This window comes from Pseudophryne corroboree, chromosome 7 (assembly GCF_028390025.1).
Source record: "Pseudophryne corroboree isolate aPseCor3 chromosome 7, aPseCor3.hap2, whole genome shotgun sequence".
Lineage (NCBI taxonomy): Eukaryota > Metazoa > Chordata > Amphibia > Anura > Myobatrachidae > Pseudophryne > Pseudophryne corroboree.
The window spans coordinates 343,718,303-343,728,785 of record NC_086450.1 but is presented as its reverse complement, the minus strand read 5'-3'; the positions used below and the strand labels follow the sequence as shown (position 1 = coordinate 343,728,785).

General features: G+C 41.2%; 1 long non-coding RNA gene across 1 annotated transcript; it reads right to left on the bottom strand.

Moving 5' to 3' along the window:
* Nucleotides 1-548: 548 nt before the first annotated feature.
* On the bottom strand, nucleotides 549-9,550 carry LOC134943659 (uncharacterized). The gene is made up of 4 exons (XR_010181670.1): nucleotides 9,467-9,550; nucleotides 9,245-9,362; nucleotides 2,647-2,881; nucleotides 549-730 (listed from the first exon to the last, which is right to left on the bottom strand). It is a non-coding gene; the product is annotated as an uncharacterized LOC134943659 (long non-coding RNA).
* Between the last annotated feature and the right edge of the window lie 933 nt (nucleotides 9,551-10,483).

Here is a 10,483-nt window from a genome sequence, read left to right as displayed (position 1 = left end):
TACAGCATTACAGGTTCACATCAACTCATAATAGCACTGGATCGTATCAGCACAGGATTGTGTCACAGGATCAGTGGTCCTGGCATCCCATGCCCCCTTCTGGATGCTAATCACCATCAGGAGCAAAGCCCCTGTGCCCTGAACACATACTTAAAGGCTGATCACAGATGCAGTTTAATTAATTAGCCAAGCTCCTGGATGACAACTGATTGAGGCAACACATGGACTGTGAACACATGCTGTTTTTGCTCTGCCAAACCTGGGATATCAGGACATTCCACACTAACTTCATGTGGAATTACACTGTCCCTTCCACAAGCTGGATGGATGGATGGATAGATAGATATGTCAATTTAGCTATCTATGCCGGGCTGGTGACTCCGGTGGCTAAGGGGGCTGACGCAGGTCGCAGCCGGGTAGCACCCGTGTCAGATTCCCGGCTGCGACCCGCGTTTTAGGTCTAAAAGCGGTACTAGTGTACCTCACTGAATTTGCAATATTAACACTGTCAACCATGGTAGACAAAAATACTTTATATAGTATCCCCTTCACTTGAAGAAATGTATAAACAATTAAAATAAATAAATAATTTAATAAAAATTGTAAAAAAAAACCAGTACTCTATATATTGGATCATGTTTCCAGTCCCCCCCTTCATTGCCACCTTAACCCCCACAGATGATCCCACTGGCTTTCCCAAGATATTTTGGTCCATTCATGTTCTTCATGACTGTAGAAAGAACAAAAACAACATATTAGTCATTATGCTGTATGAAAACACATAATTATACAATGAAAGCATCACTCAATTCAGTGGGGCTTAGCTTGTGCAGATGCATTTCAAAGATGTTTTATTACATGAACTTACAAAATGAGGACAGTATAAAAAACACAAGGGCAGATTTATTAAGCTCGGTGAAGTGATAAAGTGGAAAGTGATAAAGGACCAGCCAATCAGATTCTAACTTCCATGTCACAGGCTGGGTTTGAAAAATGTCAGTTAGGAGCTGACTGGCTGGGGCTTTATCTCCTTCCAATTTATCACTTCACCAAGCTTAATAAATCTGCCCCACAGAGACTTATTTCTGTCACCAACAACAGTATTTTCTGTTAGAGTGTGGGGAGGGTGATTGGATTTCTGTCTGAGATGAGGACACAAGAAAATAATTGCAGATTATTATACACTGTATGAAATCAGTATGTAATTTCGCCCCAGCATCCCTTGCAGTGTGCATGAAAAGGGGTGTGGTCACATGAAACGCGGAGTGACCATGCCTCATAGGGGCGTGTCACTAGTCAAGAGGGTGTTACCTATTACTCTACAAACCAGCTGAGAGTTGCTCACTGGGAGGCAGAACAGCACAGCCAGGCTCTCAGCTGGCCAAACCAGTCCACCAGGCCATAGGCCCATATGCCACTTGCCAACAGGGAGGAGGCAGGGTTTAAATTATGCAATTCCCACCATTTAGCCCTGCCTCTCCATACAGAGCCCAAATTCCCATGATTATCTCTTCATTCTGCCCGCTGTACTTTGAAGTGGCGGGGTGCGGGAGATCTGCCTACACTTCTCGGGGTGAGAGGGACTACCCGATAAATTGTGAATCTACCGCTACTTCCAGGAGGGTAGGCAAGTACAGTATGCATAAAGTATTGATTTCCCTTGCAGATTGTCCTTGCACATACAGTATATTCCAGATGTTATTCTGTTTCAGCAACCAATGAAGGTAAGCAGGTCAAAGGGGAACATTTACTAAGCACTGATAAGAGTGGAGAAGCGAGCCAGTGGAGAAATTTCCCCATCAACCAATCAGCACTGAAGAAACATCTATAATTTGCATACTATAAAATGATACAGAGCTGCTGATTGGTTGATGGGGAAATTTCTCCACTGGCACACTTCTCCACTCTTATCACTGCTTAGTAAGTGTACCCCAAAGGCTCTGTATTGCATGTCAAACACTGGGATGTACTGTGTATTGCATAGTGATCACTGGGATGCTCTGTGTATTGGGTGGCATCCATTGAGATGGTTTGTGTACTTTCCATTGGTCATTTATAAGCTCTGTCTATTATCACTGGGATGGGCTGTGTATTGTATGTCAGTCACTTGGATGTTCAGTGTACTGTATGTTGGACATTGGTGTACTGTAGGTTGGACTTTGGTATTCACTGTATATTGTGTGGTGTCATTGGGATGCTCTGTGTATTGTATTGGGGTAAGTGGAATGGTCTGTGTATTGTATGGCAGTCACTGGAATGTTACCAGTATTTGTACTGTATTTGGGAATATGTTAAATGAATATAGGGAGCCACTTAGCTCCTTTCTGTCCTCATTCATTTCTTACTGTGATGGGATTGTCAGGGTCTCACTAATTGCGCTTGCATTGCAGCTCCCAGTTGCACCCCCTCTATTGATGCTTCAGTAATGATGATTGGCTCCATCATTCCTGGGTTATCAGGCCGTGAGAGGGATTATGGCCCCCTCTCTTATATGGAGATGCTGCTGCCTACAGTATTGCTGTGTTGGCATAACAGTCATGGACAACTTGTCACTGTGGACCACTGTAGTGTATACAGTATGTGTGTTTTGGAGGGATGAATAACATAGTGCACAAGAAGTGAGAGCTACAGTACATATTAATTTACCATCAGCAGCATCCAAAGGAGCATCCTGGATACATGTGTCGGTTCCTACTCCACTACCTCAAAGTCAGAGAGGGTTGGCTCAGAAAGTGCTGGCTCTGTTTGGGCTCTCTCCGGTAGGTCACACTTCCATGAGACCTCCTCTGCCTGTGGCACCACCTCTGCTGGCTCAACGTCGGGATTACCTTCTCCTCCTATGCTGGCTCCTCCTCCTGCTCTCCCTGGGCTTGATGGTTTCCTGTGAGAGACATACACATTGTAGGTCATTATTATACTCATGTACAAATAGCATCATATTTGTAAGGCTAAATGATGTTGTAGGATCCAGGACATCATGCCATAAAGAAGTGATTGCATGCCCTCCTCACCTGGTGCAAGTCAGTGTCAGTGATTTGTAAAATACGTGACACATGGTACTCAATAACACAACAATAGTAGTCAAAGGTAGCTATTGCACATATGTATACATGTTTTTTTTGCACAAGCACTAACCATCACAATTTTTTTTTTCTAGCTAATTATTTTGATGTGATGATTAGTTGCCATTAGAGATGAGTGGGTTCGGTTCGTCGAGATCTGAACCCCCCCGAACTTCACGTGGTTTACACGGGTTCGAGGCAGCCTTGGTTCTTCCTGCCTTACTCGCAAAACCCGAACAAGGCAAAACGTCATCATCCCGATTCTTGCGAGATTCGGATTCCATATAAAGAGCCGCGTGTCGCTGCCATTTTCACTCGTGCATTGTAGATTGAGTGGAGAGGACGTGGCTACGTTCTCTGCCTGAATAGCCCAATATCAGCTAAATATCAGCTCAATATCTGTCCTCAGTATCAGTGCTGCATTGTGGTGACCAGTATACTACAGTACAATAGTCCATTGCTGTATCTTGCTGCTCCGTGTCAGTTCTAGTATCCTCATCAGTGCTCAATATCTGTTCTCAGTATCAGTGCTGCATTGTGGTGACCAGTATATAGTAGTACAGTACAGTAGTCCTTTGCTGTATCTTGCTGCTCCGTGTCAGTTCTAGTATCCTCATCAGTGCTCACTGCTCAGTATAACTGCTCATTGTCTTGTGCTGCTCAGTGTCAGTTCTCAGTATCACTGTATCATCAGTGTTCAGTATCACTGGTCAGTGTCATGTCAGAACAAAATGTTTTGGAGGTTGTGGAGGTGTCTTCCTCAGAGGAGTCTGTACCAGGTACTCAGGATTGCCTTGAGTGGCTTCATCCCATTAGGATGGAGACAGAATGGAAATTATATTCCTCAGAGTTCATTAGGGCATACTCTATTGAGTTGCTGGAAAAAAGCTACGAAGAATGCTCTAGATATGGATCAGTCCATTTCATCTAGGACCCCTCAGCTCCTTATACACAGGTCTTGCAGGCCAACGTGGACATCGATGCCAACACAGGGATCGACACAGAAGTTAGAGGGGGGCACTATGATAGATTGGAATATAAAATTCAGCAATTTATCAATGCCATTAGGGATGTGTTAGAAATACCTATACAAATAGAGGAAAATTCTTGTATGCTAACTGCAAAATTATTAGTGACATTCCCGGTTTCGGAAGAGTTGAATACCCTATTTGAAAGATTCTGGTTAAACCCAGGAGAGGTTTTTCACATCCCCAGTAATTTACTTAAGACATATCCCTTTCCTGAGGAGGATAGAAGGAGAGGGCATATTCCTCCCATAATGGACATTTCGGTGTCCAGGCCATCAGGGTTAATTACATTACCTGTACCAGGCTCGGCCTCGTTAAAGGAGCCGACTGACCGCAAGATAGAGATAACTCTAAAATCCATTTACACGGCTACTGGAGGCCCACTATTGCATGCACTTGGGTAGCTAGGGCTATATTAAAATGGTCAGACAATTTAATAGAAGACCTTGATACAATCCATAGGGATGATGTTGCCTTGATTCTAGGTCACATAAAGGATTCGGCTAAATTCATGGTGAAAGCCATGAGGGACATTGGGCTGATGAATTCTAGAGCATCCTCCATGGCAGTAGCGGCTCGCAGAGGTCTCTGGATCCGCCAAATCCAAGAGGTACCTCCCCTTCGCAGGTGAGACACCGCTTGGGTACACTCAATACAAATCCTTCCGCAGCACCACCTGTGAGAAGACGTAATTCTGCTTCTCTGATGCAGTCCCCCTGGGCTGCCAGATCGAGAAAATTTGGGAGGGCCTACTTCTGCACGAGGCTAGGCCATAGAAAGCAGAAAGTCTGCACCCTCTACAGGTGCACGGGTTCAGAGGTTGGATTCTACTCCCTTAGCGTGACGCGAAAGGACTCCCATGATGCGGGGGTCCACTGGGGGGGGGGGGGGGATGTCATCTACATCACTATAGGGGAGCCTTTGTGATTATTATTATATCTCGGGTAATAAAAATGATTACCCAGGGTTAGAAACTGGATTCAGGAGTTTCCCCCTGGCTGTTTGTTTAATCAGGCCTGACAATTGCACCTCTTTTTTTCTTTGCATCATGTGCTGTTTGGGGACTATTTTTTAAATATGCCATCCTGTCTGACACTGCAGTGCCACTCCTAGATGGACCAGGTGTTTGTGCCGCCCACTTGGGTCGCTTAGCTTAGTCATCCAGCGACCTCGGTGCAAATTTTAGGACTAAAAATAATATTGTGAGGTGTTTAGAATAGACTGGAAATGAGTGGAAATTATGGTTATTGAGGTTAATAATACTATAGGATCAAAATTACCCCCAAATTCTATGATTTAAGCTGTTTTTGAGGGTATAAAAAAAAAAACCACCCGAATCCAAAACACACCCGAATCTGACAAAAATTCTTAAGGGAGGTTTTGCCAAAACACGTTCGAATCCAAAACACGACCGCAGAACCGAATCCAAAACCAAGACACAAAAACCGAAAAATGTCCGGTGCACATCTCTAGTTGCCATAGCATACACATTTTCACTGGTGCAGCCCAGCTATCATTTAATGGCTGGCTTCCAATGTCTATGCCGAATAGGAAGGCTATAAAACGGTTACAAAAATCTGACCTGCAATATTGAAAATCCTAGAAAATGGATTATTTCATTCTTCTAGTTCTCTTTCAGTTGTTGTTTTCATTAAACCTGCACATATAGCTTTGCATACTGTAGCAAGGCAAAAGCAGTTGATAAATGAATGTCTAGATATTTAACATCGTCTTTGGAACATTTGAAAATAATATTGCAGGAAAGAAAAATGTTGGCACTCCTATATTGTGTCACCCCGCAAAGTGAGTGTGTTCTCCTTTAGGAAGAGACTTATAGGTCTATTTACTAAGCCTTGGATGGAGATAAAGTTCGTGGAGATAAAGCACCAGCCAATCGGCTCCTAACTGTCATCTTTCAAACACTGCCTGTGGCATAGCAGTTAGGAGCCGATTAGCTGGTACTTTATCTCCAGCGACTTTATCTCCATCCAAGGCTTAGTAAATAGACCCCTTAGTGTCTGAAGTCTGGTGAAGCGCCATGTGGGTACAGCAAGGGTTGAGGTCACATGGTCTAGCTGGTAAGTGTTCATTGGACAAGGGAGTCTGGGAGCAAAGGAGCCTTGTGTGGAGAAGAAGATGGAGTTGAGAGGAAGCCATTGTGGTGCTGGACACATGGAGAGGAGCGGAGCTGGAGCTGACATGACGGAATAAATCGGGTGGTCACACTAGATGGTGGAGAGCAGCCACGAGATGTTGCAGCTGGGGACTGGGGACCGCCAGGCCTATTGAAAGGTGCATACACCACGGCCATCTAGTAATGCTGACAGGTCCAATCAGTGGAAGTAGTTACCACAGAGGAGTGAGTACACAGAAACTGTTGGTGTGGATAGTTGCAAGCAGGCAAATGCCAGGCCCAATTATCCTTTAGTAACATATACTGCGCAGCATTGTTGAAAGAGAAGGGTTGTCATCAGGTCCTATATAAACAGTTTACAAACCAGCCATCATTTGAATACAGTTGTCAGGATGGAGAAACAGTTTCTCAGAAGAGCTTGAGAGACAGTTAGTCATTTTCAGAAGTACAGAGACTCAGTTATTTACCCAAAGAATATTGAGCTACTTAAGAAGGTGAGACTGAGTTAACCTATTCAAAGAACCCTTACTATAGAGAAAGACGATTTTGTTATAGACACTAGGATACCTTCGCTATTTACATCATCTTTGCATAATTGACTCACAGTGACATTCCTAATTTGCTTTACAAGTATCTTCACCACTCCATTACAGCACTGTGGCACTTAAGGATCAAAAAAGAGATCCAATGTAATTTGCCAGTGGATATTGAAACATTATTATTAGGGAAAGTTAGGACTTTAACTGAGAATTGTATTTTTTATCACACTTCTCTTCACCATCATTATTGTTATGTTATCAGAATATGCATAAATGTTCTAGACCATTGTAAGCTATGGTCAACTGTGATTTGCAAATCTTCTTCAATATCATCTTATTCTTGTGATTGTTTATTTGGCAAAAATTAGACAATCATCCTTTTTAAATCCAGAGTTCATTGCAACTCAATAAAAAGACATCCCTTTGGAATTGCAGTCTATACATTCCTGTTGCATATCAATCTATCCCACATCTCTGAGCATGGTACTATGGACAAGGAACAGTTTTATAAAAAAAGGTCTGTCATATAGCCACCGAACATCTGTGATACCTCTTGCAACCACTTCAACTAGCTGCCAACCAGCTGTTATAATATTAAGAACTTTTGGTTTGTCATTATTTACCAGATTTATGAAAGTTTTGCATAAAGATTTGGAATCAAAATAATTTCTAATGCACCTGACCCTCTTAAGTCTATCCTCAATGCAGCTGCTCACCTCGTCTTAATATTTCTTTGTTCTGATTAAACTTCAACTCCTTCAATGCTCCCCATCCCCAACAGAATCCAATTTAAGCTCCTTATCATCACCTTCAAAAGGTTATGGGGTCTAGGTACTAAGCCTTGGAGGTAAATGTAATAGGGCCCAAGTTTCCGAAGGTTCAAGATTTCTTCTGAAATGGCTGTATTTTTAAATTAGACAACCCTTGTAAATAATTGCCAATTTAAAAATATGGCCATTCTCGGATGAAATTCCGGACCTCCAGCAACTCGGACCCTATTACATTTACCCCTTGGAGACAGATAAACTGAACAGAGATAAAACACCAGCGAATCAGCCCTGTCATGTCACAGGATATGTTTAAAAATGACAATTAGGAGCTTGTTGGTTGGTACTTTATCTCTGTCCACTTTATCTCTCTCCAAGGTTTACTACATAGGCCCCTAAGTCACTTTTACTACAGGTACACCACTGACCTCATATCTATCTACACTCCCTCTCATCTTCTTCCTCTGATTGTCAACTTATCTCCATCCGCTCCTGAAAATTAGACTACTCATTTGCCTTTCACAGGAACTCCCTACCTATCCTAATAGAATGTCTACCAGCCGCATTGATTAAAATGAGTCTTAACAACATATTTGCAACCAGTCAGCCCTCCACACATTTTTAAGTCACATCCGCTGTTCACGCTCCTCACCTTGTTATCTGTTCACCTACCCTGTTCCAACTCTTCCTAATTCACTTTGGTTTATCACAAAACAACTTGTGTGCTTATTGTGTCATTGACACGGGCAATTGTAAAACATAATTATTGACATCCACCTTTTTAAAATGGTTTCTTGTATTATCTTTCCCTTCACTGTATATTTCCAAGTCTGAGACAATCATTTATTTACTAAAAGTATATTCAAAGCTCAAGTTAAGGTCATTGCTATTCAGGTACTTCAGGAATAGCTCCAGGTATTCTTGATCACCCACCCAGATAAAAATAATATAATCAATGTACCTCTCCTGAATTAAAACCTGGTCCTATACAGTGTTGTTATGCCATGTAAAATTGTCTTTCTAATGTTCTGTACATAGGTTTGTGTTGTAACTGGGTGCAAATTAAGAACCTATTGCGGTACCATTGCTCTGTAAGTAAAAACAATCTTTGACCTTAAAATAGTTATTCTCCCGAACAAAAAGAAGGCTGTCTAAAAGAATTGGTCTTATACAGTGTTGTTATATCATGTAAAAGTGTCTTCCTAATGTACTGTACAAAGGTTTGTATTGTAAGTGGGTGCAAATTGTGTACCCATTGCTGTGCCCTTGCTCTGTAAGTAAAAAACAATCTTTGACCTTAAAATAGTTTTTCTCTAGAACAAAAAGCCCATTTTGACCCTCCTCTAATTGGTTTTCTCAGTGAAGGTAAAAGCCTGTTTCTCTGAGACCTTGTTGCTATAGATATGACATGTATAATGAAGCTACTTTAGTAGTGCAAAAAAACTAGTCATCTTCCCATACACTGTTTTCAATTCTTCAGTGATCTAAATGCAATCCCTTTATTATGAGGGCAGCTTAACTACAGATTCTTGTAGGTAGCAATTTGTCATGGAGAAATGTAAAAACCAATATAAAACCATAAATCATTCTTATTATTGCATAAATATCAAACAATAAAATGTAGAAATGTCATCAAATAGATCGATGTCTGGGATAAGCGTGATTCCTACCTTGATCCCTATAAAGCAGGCAAGTCTATTGGTGGTGCACATACCTTCTTTCAATATTGGTGAAGGGCATTGAGTCCAATCCACTGCAGTGAACACCAGATAGACAGTTGTATGATGATGCTCCCACCCATCTCTCCTGCTTACACCTCACTAATGCATCTCCTGGAAGGTGTGAAAAGTACACAAATATGTATTCAGTTTTCCCTTGAAAACAACCCTATAAATCATTGCAATTGTATTTGGAAAAAATGGGCATCAATTATTACCATAGTTTGTTGGTCAACACCATGGCTTCCCTGAAGACCTGTTACGTGGGTCTGGATGTGTCTCTTCAATAGATAATTTTAGTGATTCAACTGAGAATACAAGAACAGATAATAATGTTCCCACCGATAGCCCTCAATCTTAACAAACATGGCAATATGAAGTTTTTAGCAATGAGAAAGGTGACTTCATCAATTTTATCATTGAGGAAAGGAATTTAATGTTCATCTAATGGGCTAAATGTAATAGGGTGCGAGTCCGGTAAATGTACAATTTTACCGCAAAACTCACACATTTTTAGAACTCAGCCAATGTAATAGGGTGCGAGAACAATCAAACTCGCATGTTTCTCAAAATCCCACAACTCACAATGGACAAACTCGGATCAAGATGTTTTCTCATTTTCTACATACTACTGTACTTGTACAAAATAACAGGTGCAAGTTGTAATCTCGCACCAAAAACCTTACCAAATAATCGCAAAAAAATAGACCAGGTTCAATTCGGCAATTTTAATGTGAGACTTGGCTTAAAAATATAAATAAACAATGTAAAAGCCTGTTTACAATAATTAAACATATCCAAATACATATCTAGGTTTAAAACCCATTTACAATAATTTAACCCCTAAATAGTGTACCTACATGTAAGTGTTAAAAATTCATTACCCAAACCCAACATAATGTACTCCTTAAATAGTGTACCTACATGCAAGTGTTGTTTTTTTTTTTTTACATTAATGTACCTCCTAATAGTGTACCAACATGTACAATAAAAAAAAACTATTACCAAAAATGGAAAACCAATGTACACAATTAACTTACTGTAAAAATAAAGACAGACACAAATATTTTTAAACCCTTTATTGAACATTAAATATAAAAAAACCCAACAACATACATCTTTACTTAGACGCAGAACTGCCTCTGCTGCTCCCTGCCCTTTTAGATGCAGCTCCCCACGCGTGTGCACTGTGTCTAGAGGGAGTTACTGGTGATGCAGTTTGTGGACTGGTGGTT